Raw genomic sequence first — 16709 nt, forward strand, 5'->3', positions numbered from 1 at the left:
TCAGTGTGGGATTGAGAAGATTAGGAAGTTTATTCAATAATCAGATATATTGTAAAGTATTGCTTGAATAAAATGAAAAATATTCCAATATTCCCTTACCTTTATAAGAGATAATCAAGCATGATGAATAGAGCTGATGATTCGGCACCTGAAGTGAAATCAGCCAAGAAAAACCATGATAAGAGTGATGTCTGGCAGTAGCTGATGTACCGGTAATTAATTTCATATAAGGTACTTGCAGCAATCAACCATAATTCCTCCACAGAGGCAGCAGCGAGATGGAGCTTTATCTATTGTCAATCATGAATGGCTGGCTTGTGCACCATACCAATATTATTTATAGGCCTTTCTACTGGGAATACACAAATACGCAAGTACACAAATACGCAAATCAGACCTCTTCATTCAAGTCTGTAATTCCTCACGTCAACTGCTTGCCCAGATAACCAGTGGGGGGTTGAGATTTAATAGAGATGCATTGTTGGACCAGACTATTACACAGTAGTAACAGAAAGACTGTCTGTCCCACCACTCATCCAGCTAACAAAAATACTGTTTGTCCAATGCCACTCAGCTAGCCTAAATAAGCAGATTATGTTTATTTTTTCTTCTTTTGAGAAAAAATATTTACATTCTGAAAACCAAAAATAATATTTACATTCTTAATATGAAGGGGCTGTTTAGGTCTGAATTTTGAGATCGATTTGTCAAATGTTTATTGATTTATCACTTGTGTCAGCTTTAAATTTAAAAGTTAATTATATAATTTATTCAGAAAAACTTAAAAAATATTATAACTGAATTTTCTTTTAAACTTAAAGAATACATGGTAAGTAATGCAAATTAAATGATGGAATGTATTGCACTGACCTGATTAAATGCATGTATTATATCCATGCTGCTATGGATGCTAATTGTGTCGGCAGCATCTTAGCGATCACTGAGCAGCAGACTTCATTGTATCAGCATTTTTAAAGGATGATTTCAGCGGAAATTAGACATTTTCTGTAACTATCATATTTCTTCAGTTTTATCAAAAGTTTTTCGCATATTTTTTAGGTTGATTGGCCAAGAACATTTTTTCCCCTTCTTTTTATCAAAGAATGTATAAAAACTTATGTTTAAGTAACACTATTTTTAATACCTATTTCACAGGCACACACATATACACAATACTGAGGTTTCTTGTAAGACCCAAAAATATGATGTCATGTTGATGAATTAATTATGTCAAGTTTCAGGTGGTAATGCAATCATATATTGATCCCTATTATACCAGGGCCAGCTGAGGTTGCCATGGAAGTGGTTGTGGCCTTTATTTTCTGGGTATAGCCTAATTTAGGAGTGTGGGTTGTTTTACTAGTGAGTAGTGTTCACTATTATCTTGCAAAGATGGTGTGATTGCAAAATGAAGACGCACAGATGTTAGTGCCTGTGAATTTGAGCTCATACATTCAACAATATCCCAAATTGAATCACAAGATTGGGAATTTACCTTTTCTTGAATTTGTTAACAAAAATTCTGAATTGAAAGAAAACAAATTTTACTTCCACGTTTTTATTACTGTGATTTTGGCATTACACGTTCTACCCAAGAACTTTCTACCTACTAGATGAGGTAGTCACCCTGGAGCTTGATGAGATGGATGTTTATACAGATAGTCACTCACCCTGGGGCTTGATGGGGTGGGTGTTTATACAGATAGTCACCCTGGGAATTGATGGGGTGGATGTTTATACAGATATAGTCACCCTGGGTCTTGATGGGGTGGATGTTTATACAGATAGTCACCCTGGGAATTGATGGGGTGGGTGTTTATACAGATATAGTCACCCTGGGTCTTGATGGGGTGGGTGTTTATACAGATAGTCACCCTGGGAATTGATGGGGTGGATGTTTATACAGATAGTCACCCTGGAGCTTGATGGGGTGGGTGTTTATACCGATAGTCACCCTGGGTCTTGATGGGGTGGGTGTTTATACAGATATAGTCACCCTGGGTCTTGATGGGGTGGGTGTTTATACAGATAGTCACCCTGGGAATTGATGGGGTGGATGTTTATACAGATAAAGTCACCCTGGGTCTTCCCCGATGGGGTGGGTGTTTATACTGATAGTCACCCTGGGAATTGATGGGATGGATGTTTATACAGATAGTCACCCTGGGGATTGATGAGATGGGTGTTTATACCAAAAGTTATCCTGGGATTTGCTGCTTTAGATTGGGCTGGATGTTTTGACCTGTTTAGTGTTGTACAGTGTAAGTAACAGTAGGCTGCTATCTCAGAGAGCATGATGGTAATGCACATCTCCCCTATTGATTTGTTGCCATACTGTGTAAAAATCTGTACTTACTGCCTACAGAATCCCTGCATCAGTACTGGCATAGAAATCCCTGTATCAGTACTCACAGAAATCCCTGCATTAGTACTCCCAGAAATCCCTGTATCAGTACTCACAGAAATCCCTGTATCAATACTCACAGAAATCCCTGTATCAGTACTCACAGAAATCCCTGTATCAGTATTCCCAGAAATCCCTGTATCAGTACTCACAGAAATCCCTGTATCAGTACTCACAGAAATCCCTGTATCAGTACTCCCAGAAATCCCTGTATCAGTACTCCCAGAAATCCCTGTATCAGTACTCACAAAAATCCCTGTATTAGTACTCACAGAAATCCCTGTATCAGTACTCCCAGAAATCCCTGTATCAGTACTCACAGAAATCCCTGTATCAGTACTTACAGAAATCCCTGTATCAGTACTCCCAGAAATCCCTGTATCAATACTCACAGAAATCCCTGTATCAGTACTCATAGAAATTCTTGCATTAGTACTCACAGAAATCCCTGCATTAGTACTCACAGAAATCTCTACATTAGTACTCACAGAAATCTCTACATTAGTACTTATAAAAATTCCTACATTAATAGTCACAGAAATCTCTACATCATTACTCACAGAAATCCCTAAATGGGTACTGTGAAAATTCTTCATAGCAGTACCTATAGTTGTCTGTACATCAGTACTCACAGAAATCCCTAAATTGGTACTCACAGAAATTCCTACATCAGTACTCGCATATAAATCGCTAAATCAGTACTTTCAAAAATCTTTATAACAGTACTTGTAGAAATCCCTGCATCAGTATTTATAGAAATATCTACATTAGTACTTACAGAAATCTCTATATCAGTACTTATAAAAAATCTCTACATCAGTACATACAGAAATCCCAACATCAGTACTTTAAAAATCTCTACATCAGTACTTATCAAAATCTCCACATCAATACTTATAGAAATCTCTACATCAGTACTTATAGAAATCTCTACATTAGTACTTACAGAAATCTACATCTGAGTACTTATAGAGAACTCTACATTAGTACATGTGTATTTATAGAAATCTCTACATCAAACAGAGTATTATTGAAATCTGGAATTATTTTAATTATTGGAATTTATGAGATTGTAGGAAAAATTCATTAGTCACAACTAACTACTACTAATATCATTAAACTGTAAGTAAATTTACATTAATCACAACTAACCTACCTAACTAACCAAACTTTTGTTTACAAATATTGGGTTGGTTAAAATTTGCATAGTGCTTGCCTATCCCTATGAAAATTGAAGTAAATCTGACAGTTATTTGAAATGTGACAGTTCCAATTATGCCTGTGTTAAAAGTTGTAATGCCCACAAGTTTTCATTTATTTGCATCTTGTAATCTATTGATGTTGCATTTGTTCTTCTCTACACCTGCATATTTTTAAGAAAAACTAAATGCGTAGTGATATACATTGTAGAGCAGGAAGGCCTCTACCAAAATTATAAATGTCGTGATCCCTTGGGTGGAGGTTCTGATTCCAGGATGGGGCCAAACTTAGTAGATATATTTATATGTGGCAAACATGTAAATGTTATCTGCAATGCTATTGACACTAAATTGAAAAATATAAGGATATTTGGAAGGAGTACAGGTAGTCCTTTACCAAAAATTGTAAATTTCATGATTCTAGGGAATAAGTGTTTGGTTTGAAAGTGGTACCAAAATTATTATAATGATTTGAAGGAGGTTTTTAAGTTTGCTGATACCGTATAAAATCTAAATGCATATTTAGGAATAGCAGAAAGGGATGTACAAAGCATGATGAATTTCACAACCTCAAAGTTTTGACTCTAGGATGGGTCCAAATTAGTCTTATTGTTTAAAGGGGCATGGACATGATTTGAGCTGAAATTTTTCAAATTTTATTTTTCCATTTTTATACCCCCCGAACGAAGTTCTGGGGGGGTATATAGGAATCACTCTGTCCGTCCGTCTGTATGTCTGTGCAGATTCATGTCCGGGCCATAACTTCTTTGTTTTTTGATTTAGGCATACCATATTTGGCACACAGGTGGATCACCATGAGACGATGTGTCGAGTACCTTCATGACCTCTATATGACCTTGACCCTTGACCTCAAGGTCAAAATTAAAGGTTTTTACAATGGATTCGTGTCCGGACCATCATAACTTCTTTGTTCTTTGACATAGGCATACCATATTTGACACATGAGTGTATCACCATGAGACAATGTGTCATGTACCTTCATGACCTCCATATGACCTTGACCTCAAGTTCAAAATTAAAGGTTTTTACAATGGATTCGTGTCAGGGCCATGACTTCTTCGTCTTTGACATAGGCATATCATATTTGACACATGAGTGTATCACCATAAGACGATGTGTCAAGTACCTTCATGACCTCTATATGACCTTGAACTTTGATCTCAAGGTCAAAATTATAGGTTTATGCCATGGATTTGTGTTCGGACTATATCTTCCATTTTCTTCTACAAAGGCATACCATATTTTTACACTCAGGAAAGAGGTAATTTATACCTATTAACAACACCCTTTGGGAGATTGGGGTAAGCGGGGGGTATTCTTAGTGAGTATTGCTCACAGTACATCTTGTCATTTCACCCCTGCTCAAGTGAGCTTTTCTAATCGCCTGTTGTCCGTCTGTCTGTCTGTAAACTTTTTACATTTTCGACTTCTTCTCCAGAACCAATAGGCCAATTTCAACCAAATTTGGTCAAAAGCATCCTTGCGGAATTGGGCTTTCACGTTCGTTCAAATGAAGGGCCATGTTCCTTGCAAAGGGGAGATAATCACAAAAATGCAAAAATAGGGTGGGTCATTTAAAAATCTTCATCTCAAGAATCACTGAACCAGAAAAGCTGATATTTACATGAAAGCTTCCTGACATCCCCTCTGAAAATACAGCAGGATATCCCAGGAAGTCCCAAGACAAAATCCCAGGATTTATCAGGATTGTCCTGAAAAGTCCTGCTTTTTTGAAACTGAGATTGACAAGGAATTAGAGGGACGGTATTGGCAGTGGGACATTTCAGGACTTTTAAGGATAATTAATTAGTGCAGATTTAAGTTTGTTCAAACCATGGCTCCCCGGGGGCAAGATGGGGCCACAAGGGGGGGGGGGGTCAAAGTTTTACATACAAATAATACAGGGTAAATCTTTAAAAATCTTCTCAAAAATTACTGGGCCAGGAAAGTTGAAATTTACATGAAAGCTTTCTGGCATAGTGCAGATTCAAGTTTATGAAAATCATGGCCCCCGGGGGTAAGATGAGGCGATAATAGGGGATCAAAGTTTTACATACAAATATATAGGGAATTAAATCATTAAAAATCTTTTGAAAAATCACTGAGGCAGAAAAGGTTAAATACATTCACATGAAAGCTTCCTGACAGTTCAGATTCAATTTTGAAAAAATCATGGCCCACGGGAGTAGGTTGGGGCCACAATAGGGATCAAAGTTTTATATGCGAATATGTAGGAAAAATTTTTAAATATGAGCCAAGGTGACTCAGGTGAGCAATGTGGCCCATGGGCCTCTTGTTATTGTTTACAATGCTTATAGCTAAAGTATTTCTAATGGTCAACCAAAATTTGAATATTAGTTTTTGAGTTACAAGTGAGATGCAGTATTCACAATTCTTTGTTATGTAAACAAGGCTCAATATTGTCATGTTTTTGTTTACACAATAGAAAAAAAGCATGTTTAAAACAAAATGAGATGTCCTAAACAATAGAAACTATTTCATTTTGTTCAGAATTAACTTGTAAATTTGAAAAAATCTGCTTTAAATGAACTCATACAAGTATATTTAAGTTATGTAAACAAAAACATGGCACATTTGAAGCCTTGTTTACATAATAAAGAATTGTGAACTCTATCTGCCATGTACCTCCACAACTGACATCCAAATATTTGCTGACCAATTAGAGATACCTTAGTTAAACACTCTAAACATTAAAGATGGAAAAATAAAATTTGAAAATTGTTAGCTCAAATTGTGCCTTAATTAATATGCTCATTTAATGTTGATACATATATTATATTCTGTAGAACTTTGCTCTCATCAGTGCAGTGTATGCACTTTTGAGAGCATTGAAGTTTTAAGAACACATCTTGTTTTATACTGTTGCTGAATATTAGAATTTAGCTTAAATATGCAGAACCAGATTTTTTTTCTAGATTTCATAGCCCTTAGGAATAGTGATACTTTTAATTAGTACTCAGGTGACTGATAAGGCCTGTCGGCCTCTCGTGTGAACACCAATTTTGAGGTGGGACTGAAATTGGCCCTTAATGTAAGTCCTTTTACATATAGAACATGAATATAGGTAAAAAAAATCTTTAAAAATATTTTCTTCTGCAGAGCAATGCTCCATGTTATACCCGGTAATCACAATGATTTTGAGGCAAGTCCATGTTGTGTGGATTCAAGGTCAGTCAAATCCTAACCTACATTGAGGTCATAAAACGGTTCGAAATTTGTGATGGGATTAAAGAAGGTCTGTTAAAAATCTTCTGAAGAACAGCAAGGCCATTAGGTGACACGGGTAAGCATTGTGTCCCCGGGTCTCTTGATGATGTGACACAGGTGAGCATTGTGTCCCCGGGTCTCTTGATGATGTGACACAGGTAAGCATTGTGTCCCCGGGTCTCTTGATGATGTGACACACAGGTGATCATTGTGTCCCCGGGTCTCTTGATGATGTGACACAGGTGAGCATTGTGTCCCCAGGTCTCTTGATGATGTGACACAGGTAAACATTGTGTCCCCGGCCCTCTTGATGATGTGACACAGGTGAGCATTGTGTCCCCGGGTCTCTTGATGATAGAATATGCTACTTTTGTTGCACTATATAGAGACATCCGTAACTATAATGTTTGATCATTGATTTTTTTAAACAATAAATGTTTGATATTTTAATTGTGGGGATCAATGTGTTATAAACAAACATTCTCATCAATTATCTAATGGAATCCAACACCCAACAGAAAGCTGATGTCAGTCACAGTGACAGCTGAACACTGCTGGACACATTAATGACAGAAATGATCAAATATTTAAATTCTTGTTAAAGACAATGTATTGTAATCCTTATATTGTAAATGAAAAATCATTTGAAAAATTGTTTTATACTTTAAACTTACCACACTCTAAATTCTGACCTTGAGTATTAAGTTTTGACCTTGAGCATTTGAACTGGAATCGGACATGTCCAAGTGCTCTCAAGGTGTAGATGTTTGTGGGAACCATCTGGTCCAGTAAATCAGATTTTATTCAGAAGCTTAAGTGTTTATCAACTTTGTTTTTTGTGATCTTGATGTTAGAATATGTTATCGTTCTAGCTCTCTATTAAAGAGACCAATTGCATCCCAAGTGTGTTTATCTAGGAAGCACATAATTTCAAATATCAGTGTAGTTCTCCTAGTGCAAGATACTCAAGTAGTAATAGTCCATAAAGAAAGGACTTAAATTGTTGGCAGATTTAGTGCAGTTCTCAACTTGTGTGTCTTTTAATCTAAGAAATGAATGAAGCAATATATGACTTGATGGTACGAATACCATGCATGGTTAAGATATTTTGGGGATCAAAGATTATTCACCAATTTTTACTCCTTTTGTGTGAACCCACTGTTATATTAATAATTCTCATTTTAAAGAGGGTGGCTTTGATTTTCCATAGTTTGCATAGAAATTCTACCAAAACTCTAAAATGCATTGAAAGAGAATGTAGTTTTTCTTTGCAATTAAGTTTATAAATGATGCTACACGTACCATAAGGAAAGTGAAGGTATGACTTAAATATCACTGTAAATACTGTATATACCTGTTGTTGACTCACTGGCAGGAAATGGTCACTTATAAGCAAAAGCAATCTGCAGATCTCTTTGTTAATGGATTGTTGAATATATTTACATTATCAATCTTTTTGCCTTTGATATCTCTACAGATTGTGATGTTGGTCATTTTCTTATGAATACATTAGTTTATTATAAATAATACAGATAAATTTAGTATGTCTATTTATAACAACTGGGAATTCCAACAGGAATGAAAGCTAGTAGATTAAGAGATAAACTTCATTTTTGAAAAGCAGGGTGTAAATGCAACACTGACTACACCGACAAACTTTTCATAGTGCTAATACACTTTATGGAGTATACTGACATGTGCAGCTAGTTCATACTCTCATGTATTTCTAAAAATAAAATATATTTCTTGAAAATGCATTTTAACTTCTTTTCTTTTTTTGGAATGCACAGTGTATAAATGTGCAACATTTTGTGTGGATAGAATGTTTCTATTTGGTAAGAATGACAAATGACTGAGAAGAGAGTGTTGGGATGGTCTGCTTGTTCTTCTCTTGACAGGGTATAAATCTGATCTTGTTCTGTATTGACACAACATTCATCAACTGATTGAGTTGTCTGATCACCAGCTCCACAGGACAATGGTTTTGTCCTGGCTGATGCCTACCAAGACCCTAGAAATTGGCAGAGTTTGATCAGCTTTGAAACTCTAAAGGAATCTGTATGGCCTGCAAATTAATTTCTATTCAATTGATTAAGTCACAAAATAATGTGCTCTTCATACTCGGTGTATACACATGGTAGGCTTATGAACATTATGAGCTTGCAGACTTTTTGAGTTTGCAAAAGAAATTGATTTGAACTCGAGGGAGCTTGAATACCTTCAAATGGAGTCAAGTATCATTTTCTTTGTTTACTGACCTTGTGTTATCTTTTCCATGTTAACTTTGCTTCTTGTCATCGACACTTTCAGTCCTATAGGAGGGAGGGGGATGACCCTCTCTCAACCAATTATCTTTAATTAAGTATCTTATTCAAATCATCACAATTTTACTAGCCATGCAATCAATGCTCAAAGATATTCTTACTCTGGAATTTGTAATTCTAGGTATATCCTAGAGATGCTATTGTTATAAAGAAAAATTGTTCTTATTAAGGAGGTACTCTGCATCATCATAATGGCTGACTTCCTTTTAAAACATAAATGAAAATATAAATATCAACAATATTTGCATTTAAAAAATCATGGACTAGCTGAGTATAGCTGGTTAGCACGTTGACTGCTGAACTATGATTGCAGGTTTGAGTTCAGCAGGGGTTTTAAATTTTTTTTCAGATTGCTTTCTACTAAAACTGCACTTTTGAGTAAATAAAGTTATTTTGAATATATATCCTCCACTTTTCATCCAAATCAAATTTCTCTGGTGTAGCACACCTCCTTATAATCATTAAATGTAGTAGATTATGTAGAAATATTAGTTGCAGAGTTCTTTTGATATTTTTGATTATTAGTAGTTGTATCCTAATTATTATTAATGGCAAGAACACATGTTCCGTAAATAATTAACTATATAATTCACTTGGAAACCCTAGTTATTATTGAAATGATTCAACTGATCATTGACACCATAGGATTCTTAACATTTATCAGTTACAAAATACTGACATTATGAATATTAGCAAACAGATATAAATATACTTACCCTGCACTGTGAGGTATTTCTGCAGGTGCATACCATGATAGTTTTTAGTTTTATTGGCGACTAATCATAGGGGATACTATTAATCCTTATTTGAGGGTCAGAACAGGTGGTTAGACTTTAAGTTAGTCAATGTTATCAGTATTCAAACAGCTAGGCCAGTACTCGATCCACACAGCTGTGTGTTTTAATACTTCAGGGTCAGCTGTGTGTTTTAATACTTCAGGGTCATGCAATACGCCAATCTTTTTATATAAATGTTAGATATTGAATAAATAATATTAACATTCATTTCATATTGATCTGTAACACAATACAAGACACACTGATTTCTTTGTGATGGCAGACTCACAAATCTTATGACAATATATAATACAAGATAAGGACATATGATGGAATATCTTGTTCTACTCTGATGGTCAGAGCTTTTTGTGTTTACAAATATTCTTTCGTTACGATATATAATGTAATTGTGTACAGTGTAGCTTCAATTAAAGGTTTGAAGAAGACAGTATTATTAACACAGAAGTCTTTGCTTGCAATAATTCTAAGGATGCCAGCACATTAATTATGAATATTCAAAAATTTATATACAATATACTCAAAAAAAGGGCAGAGTGTATGAATGTCTCCTGCCTCTCATTACAAAGCATTATATAATCATCACACAGCAGTATTTAATCAGTTCATGGTTGTTACAGAATTTCTTTGTGAAATAAGTCATTTATTGTATGCCCGTCTTTGGACGGGACCTGGACAGCGATATCTGTATGTCCGTCTGTTCGGAGTTTTCTGTTTCTAATTTCATTTCTCTATCACACATCAAGCTGAAACTTGCTATGTATAAAGCTTCTTTGTGCATCACTCTAGATGGTTGTTACAGTTTTGAATCATTTCGACCTCTCTTGCAGGAGTTCTAGATGGTTGTTACAATTTTGATTCATTTCGACCTCTCTTGCAGGAGTTTTGCCCTTTTATTTGAAAATTATTGTTATATGGAGGGTATACATAATTTGTCCATGAGCTGACGGATCTCCCATGATTTTCAAGTGAGGACTATCTTGTTTAAAGTGTGTTTGTATGGATATTGAAGATGTGTGTGTGTGTGACTAGGATTTGTATTTTCTTCAATTTTTGAGAAAATTACTGGTTGTTGAACTTTCCGTTTTGAGAAAATATTGCAAAGAGAGTATATGATTTGTTCAGTGAATTTCTCCACAGTTTTGAAGTGAGAACCTTCTTATTTTACAGAGTATTTGTATGGGTATGGAAGATGTGCATGTGGCAATGATTTTGATTTCCCAGGGGGTAGGATGGGGCAGCAATAGGGGATCAAAGTTTTACATACAAATCTATGGAGAAAATCTTTAAAAATCTTCTCAAGAATCACTGGGCCAGAAAAGTTTACATTTACATGAAGTCTTCCTGACATAGTGCAGATTCAAGTTTGTTAAAATCATGGCCCCCAGGGGTAGGATGGGGTCCACAATAGGGGCTGAAAGTTTTAAAACATACAAATGTATAGAAAAAATCTTCTCAAGAACCATTGGGCCAAAGAAGTTTACATTTACATGAAAGCTTCCTGACATAGTGCAGATTCAAGTTTGTAAAAATCATGGCCCCTGGCAGTAGGTTATGGCCACTGCACAATAGGGTTCAAAGTTTTATTTGTGAATATATAGGGAAATCTGTAAATTTGGGTCAAGGGGACTCAGGTGAGTGATGTGACCCATTGGCCTCTTGTTATTATCATATATAATATCATTGGTAACTTTCTTGTAATTTTTGTGAAGATCGACACATCAAATGCTAATGAGCGTCCCACTATAGATTGATTTGTTACATACAGAGAAAATTAACTTAAAAGCATCATATTTGCTGATACATATTAAGGATAAATCAACACTTTATTTCATGCAACAAAGGACAACAACTATACTAAAGGTATTAAAAATGACTTTTGTATGATAAAAAATGTTGAAATGATTCCTTTTATCATCCCGTTTCATCATGTCTTTCTCATATTTATCATCTTACAAATCATCATGACGATACATTTGCTGCAATTTTGTGACATATTGCTGTGAAAAGGGTTTTTGAAGGAAATATTAAATAGATGATCCAATCATCGATTATAATCGAAAATCAGTCGATTGTTGGCAAATTCTAAGCACTCCATTATGAAAATTTTATTCAAATTAATCGGTTTTTACATTTGATTTTCTCAACGATTGTATAGTTTTTGAAGAATATTCCTGCCGTGACCTATCTATTAACCTAATTTATTGTAATGGTGGCGCACATGAAAACGAAAGTATCCATACCCGGGGAATAAAGCATGATCGCATGGTCAGATAGACATACTTTGATTCAGACATATAAACAAAGGACCATCCATCAAAGAGAATGTTGATGCGAACAAAGCCATGTGTGAATAACGATAAAACCGCTTTCAAAGGCCTGACTGTTACTCTGCACGTATATATCGTGTTTTAAATTGCTGACATATCATTGAACCGATTCATTTTTGTTTTTTAATAAAATATTCTTCTTTCCTTTTTTTCTTTGCTGATCGAATTTTAATTATGCCAGATTACCGTAAGTTAATGACATAAAACTTTGATATGATATACAGAGATATAACCGAAGCAAACGATTTCCTTTTTAAAATCGCATTGACTTTTATGAAAGGTGAAGATAACAATCAGTGATCAGTCTCATATATATGTAATTAAAGGATATTAAGATAGTAAAAGAGTAACAAATACACACAGAAAATATTCATTGACACTCTCTCAGCAATATAGAAACAACTAATACAAACGTAGAAAATGTTTACTTACACTTTTTCAGTAGATAAATGACTTTCTTATAGAATTTCTTTATGTCCGATTATAATCGATAATTAGTTAGTTACAGTAAACCAATCATCGATTATGAAATTCTCACCAATTCCCATCACTAATATTACATTCATTTTTCTTATAATTCATTGATCAGGTGAATGAAAAAGTGTACAGCTATTGTATGTATCCTCCATTGCAAAGCTATAAAGTTTTTATATACCCGTCATTAGAGGGGACGTATTACATGTGTGTTATGGCGCTGTCCGGCTGGCTGCGTGGCCGGCCGTCTGTCCCGGGTCATGTTTTCCGGACTTTTTACCATAACAGATGCATGTACAACTTTGAAATTTGGTCACAATATCTCCCTCAAGAATTGTAATGGTGAGTTTGCATTTCAGCTGGATTGGTCCATCCTTGTCGACCTACTTTAGGGCTATAAGTAGGTCAAACAGTTTTCCGGACTTCTCCCTTTTTCCTTTCAGAGGAATACAAGTTCAGTTTGCATTTCAGCTGTATTGGTCCATCCGTCCGTGATCTACATTAGGACTAATAGAAGGTCAAACAGTTTTCTAGGCTATTTTTTAATTATGGATACAGCTATTGCCCTGAAATTTAGTCAAAGGCTTCCTCTTGAAGGAATACAAGTTCAGTTTGCATTTCAGTGGGATTGGTCCATGCATGACCTACTTTTCAGCTAAAAATGTGTCAAACAGTTTCCCAGACTTTTTTTCAATATGGATACAAATATTGCCATGATATTTAGTCATATAGGCTTCCTCTTGGAGGAATACAAGTTCAGTTTGCATTTCAGCTGGATTAGTCCATCCTTGACCTACTTTTTGGAAAAAATAGGTCAAACAGTTTTCCGGGCTTTTTACCATAATGGATACAGATATTGCCCTGATATTTAGTCAAAGGCTTCCTCTCAGAGGAATACAAGTTCAGTTTGCATTTCAGCTGGATTAGTCCATCCTTGACCTACTTTTTGGAAAAAATAGGTCAAACAGTTTTCCGGGCTTTTTACCATAATGGATACAGATATTGTCCTAGCTAGCTGATATTTAGTCAAAGGCTTCCTCTCAGAGGAATACAAGTTCAGTTTGCATATCAGCTTGATTGGTCCATCCTTGACCTACTTTTGGACTAAAAATAGGTCAGACAGTTTTCCAGGGTCTTTTTCATTATGGATACAGATATTGCCAAATGATATTTAGTCAAAGGTTTCCTCTCTGAGGAAGACAAGTGCAGTTAACATTTCAGTTGGATTGGTGCACAATGATATCACCCACAGTACTTTAGGGGTAGAAGTAAGTCAAACAGTTTTCTAGATTGTTTTTGGTATGGTCACAGGTATTGCTCTGAAATTTAGTCACAACCTCCCTTTCAGAGAAATACATAATCAGTTCACATTTCAACTTAATTGGTGCACCATGACCTACTTTAGTGCAAAAAAGTAGATCAAATGGTTTCCTGAACTTTTTATCATCACAGATAGATATTGCAGCAACATTTTGTTTCAACCTCACTCTTGGAGAAATACATAATCAATTCACATGTCAGATGGATTGGTGCACCATGACCCACTTTAAGGCTTTTCTATTCAGAATGTGTGTTGTATCAATTCAGAGTGCACAATATAGGTTGAATTTCACTGTCGGACGGGCGTATATTGTACCGTTTGCGTTACAGTTGTTCTATACATGAAAGAGAGAGATATTTCCCTTCAATCGCCTCCTATGGTCATTCTTAATTTGCATAATTTTCTAAAAAGAAGAAAGTTCAGTCCTGTAAATTTCCCACAAAATGGAAAAATTCAACTTATTTTCCATTGTGAATGGGGCAGAATGTCATGACAAATGAGACGGTACTGATATTAACCCCTAGGTTTTTTTTTATTGCATCTCAAATGTCACATTGGGCAGGGAATTCATGTCCTATGGCCATATTTCTAGTTGTGAATTTACTTGCTAATACCAAATTCAACATTAAAATTTTAACTGATTTATGCAAATTACTTATAATTATCACAAAGTCTATTGAATCTTGTATAATTTTATAATACATCACTATAGATTCGGATATATAACTGAAAATATATATTTTTGATTTACCTAAAGAATGATATAATATGACAATTTGAAATCCATCTTCCCAATTAACTATCAAATAGTCCAAGAAACACCCCAACCAGATAAATACACTGATTCACACATCCTGATACCACACGTCACACAGGTTAAATTAATACACCAATTCACACATCCTGATACCACGCGACACACTGGTCAACACACCAATTCACACATTCTGATACCACGCGACACAGGTAAACTTATTGTCCCGATTTCTGATTGACTATAGCTATAAAGAAATGATTCAGGATTTTATAATCGAGCTGGAAATTAGGGTTGGTGAATTTTCATAAATTGGGAAATATTCCTTTAAAATCGGGATTTCTGAGGATTTTTTATTTCCCGACTGGGAAAGCTGGAATGGCTTTTGCCAGTGCTAATATAGAATCTTGAGAGTCCCATCTCACAGTTGTGGCCACAATATGTGACAAAAATTTTCATGGGAATAAAGATTGAAAAAAAAAATCTTTTAAAAATCACAACAGCTGACCAAAAGTTAGGGCCATTAATTATCCTTAAAAGTCCTGAAATGTCCCACTGCCAATACCGTCCCTCTAATTCCTTGTCAATCTCAGTTTCAAAAAAGCAGGACTTTTCAGGACAATCCTGATAAATCCTGGGATTTTGTCTTGGGACTTCCTGGGATATCCTGCTGTATTTTCAGAGGGGCTGAGGTACCTTGACTCAAATGAACAATGTAGCCCAAAGGTCTCTAATGTTATTAAAAATGCTAGAAATTTAGACCACTTGGTGACAGAAACAAGGGTAGAAGAAAGTTGTGAATGTTAAAGATGCAAGATATAGAAGTGAAAACTTAACAGGGTCAAATTTACATGGCTATACTATATATAAACTATTATCAACAAACTGGGTACACACTGGTTGTCCAGCAGTGCTATAATTCCTTTCAAAAATCCTAATTTTTTAAATTTTTGACAAAGATGTTGCTATTAAGGTTATAGCCAATAACAGCTGGGACAGTGGAACCGTTGAAGATGCCATTCCTGCACTTGCAGTATTTTTATGAGTTTCTTTATTGTCAAATTTGCAAAGGTACGCAAGTCCATTTTAATGTCAAAAACTTCTCTTAAGTTTTAAAATTCCTATACTAGCCTTAAAATTTCTTAATTTCATCTATAGAATTTAAGCTCTGTTTTTGTCAACAAGTGCTGGACTGCCTATACACATGTACCCAATGATTTAAAGAATGGTGTGTATTCTTTTTCATAGCCAAAGGTTAAACTTACATGGGTAATTTAGTAGGCACAAAACAAGATATAAACAGCACTGACAATGCTATGATAATCAAACTTTATACACCGTCAACCATTCCTAAATGGGTTGTATTATGGTATGGTGCAGTGTTTATATGTGTCTCAGGTCATCCATCAGCACCTTGTGGGAAGGAATAGAATATACTAATAATTAGGTTAGAATGCCAAATCCTAATAATTCCCCATGGTGAGAGGAAGGTGCCTATTATTTTTCAAGGTGAAATTTGTACTTTCATGGATAATCATGAAGATAAAACAGTACTAATAAGGCTATAGGATCATGAAGGTGAAACAGTACTAATAAGGTTAGGATCATGAAGGTAAAACAGTACTAATAAGGCTAGGATCATGAAGATAAAACAGTACTAATAAGGCTAGGATCATGAAGATAAAACAGTACTAATAAGGCTATAGGATCATGAAGATAAAACAGTACTAATAAGGCTAGGATCATGAAGATAAAACAGTACTAATAAGGCTAGGATCATGAAGATACAACAGTACTAATAAGGCTAGGATCATGAAGATAAAACAGTACTACCAGGTAATAAGGCTATAGGATCATGAA

At 35.2% G+C, this 16709-nt stretch overlaps 2 protein-coding genes across 3 annotated transcripts in view; one reads left to right on the plus strand and one right to left on the minus strand.

Moving 5' to 3' along the window:
* The window catches only part of LOC125677283 (FMRFamide receptor-like), a 35414-nt gene extending 34963 nt beyond the window's left edge, over positions 1–451 (minus strand). Inside the window, exon 1 of one of the 2 annotated variants that reach the window (XM_048915295.2) lies at positions 100–451. The gene's annotated coding sequence lies outside the window, so the exon portion shown is untranslated. The remainder of the gene's footprint in view (positions 1–99) is intronic. The other variant, XM_048915304.2, reaches the window with a different exon arrangement.
* Positions 1–16709, plus strand: part of LOC125677249 (CD109 antigen-like) — a 291878-nt gene that overhangs the window by 192821 nt on the left and 82348 nt on the right. The gene's annotated exons all lie outside the window — the stretch shown is intronic.

The sequence above is a fragment of the Ostrea edulis genome, chromosome 1 (assembly GCF_947568905.1).
Source record: "Ostrea edulis chromosome 1, xbOstEdul1.1, whole genome shotgun sequence".
Taxonomy (NCBI): Eukaryota; Metazoa; Mollusca; class Bivalvia; order Ostreida; family Ostreidae; genus Ostrea; species Ostrea edulis.